Raw genomic sequence first — 11,726 nt, 5'->3', positions numbered from 1 at the left:
CAGTCACTAATTTGGAGATCTGCAACATGACTGATCGGTGTCTCCTATAGGCAAGTGAAGGCAGTTTCATGCTTTGGAGGCGTGCAGGGTAGCTGAGGTCCCTTAATGAAGTCAGAAGTTTGGTGGCTCTTCGTTGAACCTTTTCAAGCTTCTCAATATCTTTTTTGTAGATAGGATGCCATACACATGAGGAATATTCTAAGACAGGCCTTATTAGTGACTTGTACAGAAGTAGGAATCAACCAAAAAATTACACGGGGGCGGCGGGCGAATTCGCCCCGGAAAGTCCAAAAAGAGCCCCGGAAAAGGGCTAAAAACATTCACACGAGGGCGACTGCAAAACTCATAATCGCCCCCGTCAACACTGTATATTTCACAGTGGCAAATTGTCCATAGACTGTGTACAACGAATAGACCGTCTCGGCTCAGCGAATCGGAGACCGCTGATTGGCCAATCGCGCAGATCACGTCATGACTACGTGGTCGCCAAAATAATTCCTTCGGACTGCGTGCAAAAGTATCGATAGCGATTACGATATCCGGTCACATTGTCTACGCGGGAAATGGTCTTGGTTCGTGATCGGATTGCTCCAGTATCGATCGAAAACTATCGACACTCTGCAATTTCATGCATATTCACGCGACGCTCCGAAACCCGGAAATCAATTGACTTTGTACACGTTGCGATAGACTCTACAAACTCCAACGAACACGATGCTATATCAACGCTAATTCGTAAGATTTTGACCGAAAATCAAGAAGTAATCGAAATTCACTTACCTGTTAGGTATCGGTGAGAAAATAGATCCTCCGAGAACACCTTTCATAATTCATATAAATTATAGGAAAGTGAAATTCTAGGTCGATTTTGGTACGAGGTGATAGAGTATTGCACACTTGTTTTGGTGGAATACTGTGTGGGGCTATGGAAGGCTTGCACTGCGCATGCTTACTATATTTTCATTCATAAATTGGCTCTCGGCAGTGGCTGGATGACGTCATGTAATAAGCAAAATATACACGCCCGCTAGCGTTGAACGCACCGCATGTACAGTACATCTTGTTAAAGCAGAGCCTGCAGCAGAGCAGCCCTGCACTGCTGACCAGCATCCCTTCAATGTGGCACACACACACAGACACACACACAGTCACACACACAAACGCAAAAAAGCCGCGAAATAGCTCCAGAAATTGTAGCCCTGGAAAGTGGAAAAAGAGCCCTGGAAAATGAAAAAGTAGCCCTGGAAAATTTTTAAGTTTCTCCAAAAAGAGCCCTGGAAAGAAAAAAAGTAATTTTTTGGTTGGTAGGAATCCTTCTTGATCAAAAGATTAAAAGGTACGTCTGATCATTCCTAGTTTCCTATTTGCTGCAGCGACAACTCTTCCGACTTGCTGATTAAACTTGAGCTTATCATCGAAAGTAACTCCCAAGTCCTTCTCTTCCGATACTGATGCAATGTCGGAAATCATACCATCTTTCTGCACTTTATAAATCCCGTCTGAACTTTTCCTACCTAGGTGCATCACTTTACATTTTGATGTATTAAACGGGAGTTGCCATGTTTTGGACCAATTTGAAAGACTGTCCAAGTCTTGCTGCAACATCTCACCATCATTATCATTTTTGACAGAAGAGTAGAGTTTAGTATCATCCGCAAACATTTTGACTGTCGATGAGTTACCAGATATAACCTCGGGGAGATCATTAATAAAAATAATGAAGAGAACGGGGCCAAGCACGCTCCCTTGAGGAATTCCACTGGTAACAGGTACATGATGTGAAAAGGATCCATTGACATTTACTCTCTGGCTCCTATTTGATATAAATGCTTTAATCCAATGCAAAATCTTCCCTTTGATACCATAAGCATGCAGTTTCTCCAGCAGTCTTTCATGCGGAACTGTCAAAAGCCTTTTGGTAGTCGAGGTAAATGCAGTACACATTACCACCATTATCCAGAATATTACTCCAATCTTCAATCACTTTGAGAAGTTGAGATGAACAAGATCTTCCTTTGCGAAAACCGTGTTGGTGCTCTGACCACAGACTATTTTCATCCATATGCTGCACTATTTCTTCCCTCACCATGGTTTCCATTATTTTGCTCACCACACTTGTCAAACTAACTGGACGGTAATTTCCTGGAGCTGTCTTGTCTCCCTTCTTGTGCAATGGAACTACATCTGCTAGCTTCCACTTAGATGGAACTTTTCCTTCATCTAGAGATGCATTGAACACATTTGAGAGTGTTGGGGTGACATGTTCACCGAGTTCCTTGAGTACTTTGACGTGTACCCTATCTGGGCCTGGAGATTTGGATTGGTCCAGTGATTGTAACACTTTAAGGACATTTTCAGTGTCAATGTTGATAGATGTCAAAGGTTCGGCATAACTTCTGTCAGAAATATCTGGCAAGCTCATCAAATCCTCCTTCGTAAACACAGAGCTGAAAAAATTGTTCAAAAGTACTGCCTTCTCCTCATCATCAGACGTCAAAGATCCATCAGGTCTTGAAAGAAGACTGATGTCGTGCTTTATTTTGAGTTTACTTTGAACATATTTCCAGAAACTCTTGGAATTAGTCTTCAATACGGAGATTAACTTGGACTCAAACTTCCTTTTGGCTTGATTGATAACTCTTGTAGTCTCATTTCTGATACAATTGAAAACACATCTAGATTGAGCCGACCTTTGACTTTGATGAACATTCCATGCCTTGTTCTGCTTTAGTAGTTGAAGATGCAGTTGACTTGGGTACAAACTCCTCGGTTAATTTGTCAATAATGTCCTTAAACGAGTTATATTTGTCATCCACATCTTGATCCTCTTCAAAGTCGAAAATCTGATGGTCCTGAACAAAGTTTCTCATATCATTGTATCTTCCTCTGAAATAAGCATATCGAGGGTGTGACATAGCCTGCTTGAACTCCAGACTCAAATTGAACTGAATCACAATGTGGTCACTTTTTCCTAGTGCGGCTTTATATGACACATTATCCACCGAATCTTCAGAATTTGTTAGTATCAGGTCAAGAATGTTTGCCAGCTGGCCGTCTCTAAATCTTGTAGGCTGATTCACCAGTTGGAAAAGAAACAAGTCTAAAGTTGTGTCAAGAAATCTCTGTGCAAATTGTTGATCTGGCCGTGTAACATCCAGTGAATCCCAAGCAATTGTAGGTAGATTAAAGTCTCCTGTAATAACCAGATTATCGTACCCCAAATTCTCTGCTTTCTTCATATGTGATATCAGCGCCTCATCATTCCTGGAATCGCTATTTGGACTGCGGTATATACAGCCAAATAGTGTAGATCCAGAGTCATTTACAATTGAGCAACATACACTCTCCAAAAAGTTCATGTCAGGAAACTCAACTTGTTTTGCATACAATCCATGTTTGACATAAATTATTACTCCACGCTTTGGTTCCTGAGACAAAAACATATTGTAGCCAGGTAAGTAGAATTCAGAATTGTCTATGGTACTATGAACATTCTTAGGGAGTATTTCCGTCAAGGCTATGATATCTGGCTTTTCTGATGAAACTCTGATAAGAAGTTCATCTCTTTTATTTAACAATGAGTCAACAGTACTGTAAAAAACACGTGCCAAAGAAGTAGCATCAGACCGAACAGTGTGTGTGGAAGATGAAATTTCTCTTAACAGAGATCCTGCTGATGAATCCACCTCACATTCAGAAAATGATGATTGTATATTATCTAAATCAACTACTGATGGTGCATCACTGGTGCAAATAGGTGCTTGTGCTGTTGTTGTGCATGTATTTACAGTGCTCCTTCTCCCTTCACTATTTCCGAAAGGGCTGGTTCTCAACTGGAATAGAACCTGTTGTGCTCCGAGACTCACGTAACACTAGTTTATTTCTAGCAATCTTCCATCTTAAATCACCTTCTGATTGACGTGATTTCAGTTCCTTCACAAGTTTACTCCTTTCCTCTCTCTCCTTTTAAGTTCTGTCAGGTTGAATGTAGATATTCTTGAAGCGATCAGGAGCCTTTGCTAGATTTGCTGCCTGTTTCAGTAGAGTATCTCTTGTTTTCGCCTCTTTAAACTCCATAAGTACAGGTCGAGAATTTTCTTTCGCAGGGTCCCTTTTCCCTAACCTGAGAACTCTTACATACTGAGCATTAGACATGTCAAGCTGCTTTAGAATGTCATTTACAAAACCAGTATCTTGATCCTTTCTTGTAGATGAATCATCCGAATTTACTTCTGGTATCCCCTGTAGTATCACATTATTTCGCGAGACACAAAATCGCTTTTGCCTTATCTTCTTTTTTTTCTTCCGGTTGGAACTTGGATTCGAACCTCTCGCTGCAGAACAAGGCATCTCCAGCCTGTCGCCTTACTCACTGAGCTAGCAGGAATTGTTGAAAGCCATGGGTTTCGTAGCGGTTACTAACCGATATTATGACTAGTCTACTCTCCAAGTGTATTGGGTATTTATTTTTCTGACTAAATAAACCGATGCCATTGGACATTACGCACACTCGAAATTTTGACGGAATAAAGCCATATTTTGGTATGTATCCAACTTTTCCTTCTTAAATCTCTTAGATACATGTTAGATAATTCTTGATAAACCTTCTCCATATTTTTTTTCAATTTTAGTGGAGGGGACATATGAAAGTCTTGCCCTAATGTACAGAGACCAAAGTTTGAACTCAATCTGTACAGGGACTCAATTGCCATATGTCATGTATGTTTAGGTATTAAGTTCGAATAAACCATGGAAGTGGAGTTGCGCGACAGCTGAAGTCACTGTTTTTTGTCCTTTTAAGTTTATTTTTTCCCGTTTTGGTGCATTTCAGGTTAAATGGAATAATAATCATTATTTTGGTCCAGTTCTTTTTAGATCTTTTTATGAAATAAAGACCAAAATGGATGAGCCCCATCGGGGGGATTTTGCATTGTTAACCCCCCAATGGTGGCTGCACGATTTCGAGTCGTCTGTGTACAAGGAGAAATATATTTTTTTTTTAATGTTAAAAAACTCCTCGAAACAGATGGCTGCCAGCTGTCTAGGCCAGATCTATCTCTGTCAACCCTATAAATCTTGTATTTGTAACTTAATTGTTTCCAGTAATCGTAACAAGCAATATGACACTGATTGTTTTTAATTACAATTGAATAGCATTGAGGATGTTGAAATTACAATGGACAAGAGTTACCCGGAAAGGTTGGCTCAGTTAGTCTAGCTTCATTACTCCTACCGACGTCACAGAGCAGATCTTATCCAAGTGTTTCGAATAATTCAAGGGACTAGTGATCTTGAGACTTCAAAATTCTTAAAATTCAATGAAGACTCCAGAACCAGAGGACATATATATTTATTTATTTATTGATTGATTTCAAATATTTAAAAGAAGGGTAGCCTAATCAGCAACAAGCTGGAGTTTGTTGGGGCCCTTCGTCAACAAACACAAATATAAAATATAATACATGGTGACACATTTAAATATAAACAAAGAATAGAGCATAAATACTAATATTGAAAAATTATATAATTGAATAATCATAATTAACTATGGAAAATGACAAAATAAATGAAATATGATACTGTACAAATGTTACCTAAAAGTAAAAGAAAATTATATATACACATGAAAAAGATAAGATATGTACAAAATGAGGAGAAAGAATAGATTCCACCATTAGTCCATATTACATATCAAATGTTTTTTCCCATTTTGCCATTTCCCATTTATACTTTTTAATGTCTTCTATGAATCGGAGGTGTTCGGGTAATTCATTCCAATGCAATGGGCCCATGACAAAATATGAGTTCTGGTAAAAGGTTGTACGAGTATATGGCACCCTGATTATCATCTTATTTGTGCTCCTAGTTCTATATAAATAAACTTATCACAAAGCACCTGAGGACCAGCTTCGTGTAAACATTTATGAACCATTAAGCAATATGCTCTAAAAAAGACATTGCATATTTTTGGCCAAGATTACATAAGATAGAGAAACCCAGAGCAAGTACTCGAACAAGCCAAAATTCTTTCTCACATCAAGTAGTATCTGAGTGGAATAACTTGCCAAATCAAGAGCACTTCCATATAAAACTCTTTCAAGTCAAATCTAGAGAAAACTTGGGAGCTCAAAAAGGAAAAGTCTAACCCTGATCAATCTTTTACTTGCCCATGCTCTCATTTTAATACCTTTACCTGCTGAAACCACACATCGCAATATAACCAGTACCAGTTTATCTTCCACTATATTGATTTCAAGAATTGGAAGGAGGAGAGAGGCAAACATTATTGTAGGTAAAACTTTACGCCCACAACATGGTATTTTAGATTCCTAAGGTTGAAAAATGAAATTTCTTGGTGTAACCATTGATTCAAAATTAACGTGAGGACTAAACTAAAGAAACTTGTTACAAAACAAAATGAAATGAATTAAAGCTTGAGCAAGCCCAGTCTGAGTTTAATCTGCTTACTTTAGAAGATATTTCAACCTACCAGCAAATGTATTTTTATTTATCAGTTTATCAATCGGCTTATGTCTGTTAATTTTTCTCAGTTGTTTGATACAAATACACGCTCCTCTTCATTAATTAATTTGCTAAGGCACAGGACGTGTTCTTCAACATAATATTCGTTATTTGGCATATACATAGCATCATAAAAACAAGTCAAAATGCAATAAAACATCAATAAAGAATACTACGAATGTCCAGCAGACTAGAAAGTAGTTTGGAGTTGGATAGGCTCACAAAATGTTAGTGACATCTTTTGGTATAGTGGCAAAAACTGAGCAATGGCCCCGAATAGTTGGAAGGTGTGATGAGGACATCCTGTTCACTCCACCAGATTTCAAAGATCTCAAGTCTGGAGCCATAAGAAGACCTAATGGACCCCATACGGTCCTATGTAATGAACTATTAAGTGCACTCTGAGATATCTGGGCTTTGCATCTGTCACGTGGGAGTGACTTTTTTTTAATTATTTACCTACTGCTGCTTGACACCAAATAAATACGTAAAACTGATAAATACAGTTATTAAAAGATTTAATCAAATCTCTTAAATCATAATGTTGTTTCCTTTTGATTTGTTTTACAATAATTGTACATGAAAATATACATGAATATTGATAAAAAATATAACTTAACTTAACAATAATAGTTAACTAGAGCCCCCATCATCTCTTCTGGCTTGACATGCCCCACTCGGCCCTGGTGGTCGGTCCAGTTCCTGGCCTCCGCAGCTTGCGATGTCTCTTCCACTTGGCCTCCACAGACAGTGTTGCCCCTTTATGAGTAGCCCCCAGATCAGAGAGATGTGGCTTCAACGAATTAGTGGAGGAGATTGAGCCCCCAATGATGACATGAATTTTGACAAATCATGTCGGTGGAGAACCGGCGGCAGCTGGGGTAGTTATCTCGTCACCGACGTAGTCCCTCAGTTTTAAATTCGACTGCCTATACTTACATCTATGGTCTATTCTAGCTTAGGTGGTTCTCCCTGAATTACTGAAATTAACCTCCTAATATATACCCTTTCGTTACTAGGACTAACTGTACAATTTCTATAAAGTAATTCAAAGAATTTCAATAACAGATGAGTGCATAAAGCAACACATTCTTAATAACAAAAGACACTTCCTGTGCACTTGCACAATCTATTCATTAAAGAGAACTGTACATAACTATTTAAAACACTTGTACAAAATATGGCATCCACCTGATCTTGTACGTACCCAAGGGGGGTGTCAAACGTTTCCAACGCTTGCTTTTGAAATATTTAAAACATGTACATTTTTACCTAGTTTAAATATTCACAACACATGAGCTATCTTTATAAACTCAGAACATGAGTCTAATCAAAGGAATTAAATTCAATAAATTTCTTCCCTGACAATATACCCCACCTTAAGATAAAATTAAGGGGACCTAAATTATATCCACTTAAGAAATTTACAACAGAGTTTCCTTTAAAAAGGTATTACTCAAATCTCTATCATATGTTTCATGAAGAAGTTCATTATCCATATCATAGAACAAATATTTCATTATCTATATTCAGTGATACATATATAGATATAACATGCATACAAATATACAAGAGCTCATTTCAAATAAGCCATCTGTATTAATGTTTAAACATTTCATTTTTTTTTAAAGATGACAATGTAACCTTTACTGTCCAATTATCAATGTGTTATGCAAAAATGTTTTTGAATTGATTTCTACAATCTATGAAAATCTTATGTTTTGTAAAAGATCAATAAAGAGAATTATCAAATTCAGCAAACTTCTTGAAATACATTTTTGTTTAAGTACAGTGCTTCAAAACTGCATTGCTGTTAACTAAAAATCAGTAAACTTTCTGAAAACTGTATTTTCTTAACAAAGTAAAGTGATTCTTGCCATTTTTATATTATGGTTTAAAATTCTACATCACAAAAATTTTACATCACAAAAATACAATAATGTTTACAACTTTCAAACAATGCTTAATAAGGTGTTTTACACCTTTTAACATGGCTTACCTAATCGAAAATCAATTATCTTTTCAGAAATGAGTAATCATTTTTTTTAGATTGAAATTACAAATAAGATGTCTCATAGTTGAAGAGACAATTGACATTTCGTATTTAAAAAAATGTCTCTCAAATATTCATAATACAGTAATCTACACGTAGGTGTATATGTATAATATGATAATGATTCAAATCCTAACTGGTTCAGTATAATGATTTACTTTTAATACATCATTGAACCTGTTAAATGCAGTGTATAATTTATAACACTTTTGAATCTGCTAGAAAGCAGTGTATAATTTCAAAACCTGTCAATTGAAATTTAAAATAAATCTATATTCAACATCATTTCAAATCGTTAAAGAATAAGATGTATTTCTTCAAAGTGTATTTTTTTAAGTGATAAATTCAGTCAAGACATTTCATGAGGCATTAAAGTGACTGAAGATTTTCCTTTATTTTTTAGGGTAATTAAAAACTGAGTACCCAAGTCTGACATAACTTCCCTGGGAATACCAACTCTGCTATAAACTGAAACAAGGGCCTCTGCCACATCAGCAGTCGATATCGACTTAAAGAGGTATCGCCTCTACATATCTCGTAGCATAATCAACAATGGTTAATATATTTGTGTGTTTACGAGCTGAAGGCATGAATGGACCCATAAGGTCGATAGCAATACGCTGAAAAGGAACACCAATAAGTGGGATTTGACCAAGACTAGCCTTCGGCACACGACCTTTATCAACAGTTTTCTGACATATATCGCATGACCTACAGAAATTCGCGACATCTTCACACATCCCAGGCCAGTAAAACTGCGCCTTAATCTTAGCCAAAGTATTATTGATACCTAAATGTCCACTAAGTAATGACTCCTGTGCAACTCGCGTTATCTCTTCTCTACGAGTCATGGGAACTACAAGGAATTTAGGACCTATACCTTGATTATTTCCATCCTTTTTCTGTTGGAACAGAAACTCACGTTCACACAAATACATGTACTGTGAATTGTTAACCTTATCAACTTTCTGCCATAGAGGGCCTAACGATACATCATCTTTCTGTTCTTTCAAAAACTCATTGGATTCTATGTTAACTACGGGGTCAGCCACAGTCAAGCCTTTAGTGGGCTTAACTTATATTGTGATGCAATTTATTGAATCACGTACCTCGATCTTCCCACTCATGCTGCAAGAAAACATTTAAAAAATTTAAAATCGCCAAAATATACATGTAAAGAAAGATTATTCAGCCATCATCATCAGTAGTAGTATAGACGTCTATAAATATGTATTCTCTTCGAATATTGACTTCTTCACCAATCCCACACACACGATCTCAACATCCCCTTTTCATTGTCCACACCACGACCCCTCCCCTTTCGTTCTCTCCCTTCGACCATCCTACAACCCCCCCCTCTTCTTCTCTCTTTCACACACGCTGTAATTGTAGGCCTACATATTACGTAGAAATAGATGATTTCCTGTCAATTTAGCTATACTTTCAAAACATTTTAAATCGCAATTACTTTATAATAAGAACAACAAAATCGTAATATTATATGAATGACTAAAAATATTTCTCACGCTCGTGATGAGCACATTCATTATTTTATAGGTGAGTAGAGAACAATACAAATGAACATAGCAATAACTGATAGTGATAAACGAATCTTGATTATATATTATTAGTATAAACATCAACAGAAGTCTTATGAGAGTTATTGTTTCAGTGAGTATCTGAAAAAAAACAAAAAAAACATGCAAATTATATAAGTTGGGGACCCCGTCTCATGAATACCGATGCCCATTATTTGGAAGCCCCGGAAAAAAAACTTCCGAGGCTTCCAAAAGTCGGAACCATCTTTGGATTTAGTAAGGGCATGGCGCGGCGCAAGCTCAGAGGGCTACGCATGCGGTCCGTAGATGTAGTCGGTCATTGACATAAGAAGCAACACGCATTCACAAAATTAATCACACTTTTATAGGATGTAGCGATCTAGACATTGGAACTTTTGGAGTAAATTTATCGATGTCATCGATGTGAATAAATCTATAAACTGTAAGTATAAAATGAGATTGACCTTAAATCCTTTTCTTTTGCCCTTTTTGAAATTGAAGTTATCAGTAATTGCCTTTCTGCTTCAATCGCAATTCGCACAACCGTTACGGCTGTGTGGCCGGAGAAGCATTAAATGGACATAAAATGTGGTGCATTTAGCAGCAATCTAAGCTCCTCGATATTGATATTTTCACTCCCGAACCCTCCCCCCGTGTGCTTCGCACGCACCAAGGCCGCTGCGCGGCTTGCGTCGCTTCGCGCCGCCAAGCGTCAGAATGAATCTTGTGTTCACCTGTAACGTCCTGCCATATACCAAATACAAAGCCAGACCCTTATAAACAAAACAAACATAGAAAATTATACAAATAAAGACTAGATAAAACACCTTTCAGTCTAATATTTGATTCTTGCACAACATTTTACTTTGTTCTGCATACTTCAGTACAATATAGTCCCTCAACACCCTCATAAAAAAATAATAAAAAACCAAAACAAAATTAATAACATTGTTATTTGTGGAGATGGAGAGTTAATCTGTAGTCCAATCATAAAATCAGCTAAATAAGCTTGTTCTGTTCAAACAAAAATTTCTTACAACTTAGATTTGCGTTCACATTAATCTGTCACATCCTGCCTACAAAAGCATCAAACTGTTTTACAAACAGTTCAAGAATTGAGCTGATATTTGCTGTGAGTTATCACTGTGGGAAGGGTAATTTATCAATGGCATATTATAGTCTTTTCGTCTGGTGTGATAAGTATAAACAAAACTTTTGCAACTCACATTCACATTTTTTGCTGCATAAAAGCACCGCAAAATTGGTAAATCTCCACCAAAAACATTCATATTTGGATCGTGTGCAGCAAAAATGATGTACTTTAAAAACTCAAAGAAGAATTGGCATAAGTCCATTCCTTCATTAAAAAAAACCCTCTTAGAATTAGTACCAAGTGCCGTGGTACCCATGCATGCATGTCAAATACCTTGAATATTTACAACCCACTGTCAGTCGGCAAGCCCTGAAAAAGGAGCTTCTTTTATCCAAGTGATATGACTAGAGTGTTTTTGCATTGTTGATGAGCTGGGTGCGGACCAAAACACCTCTTTTTATTCTGCCGTTGCTGCTCTAAATATTGGCAAATTTCATGT

This window comes from Lytechinus pictus, chromosome 7, assembly GCF_037042905.1.
Source record: "Lytechinus pictus isolate F3 Inbred chromosome 7, Lp3.0, whole genome shotgun sequence".
Lineage (NCBI taxonomy): Eukaryota > Metazoa > Echinodermata > Echinoidea > Temnopleuroida > Toxopneustidae > Lytechinus > Lytechinus pictus.
Note: the sequence above shows the minus strand (reverse complement) of the source record.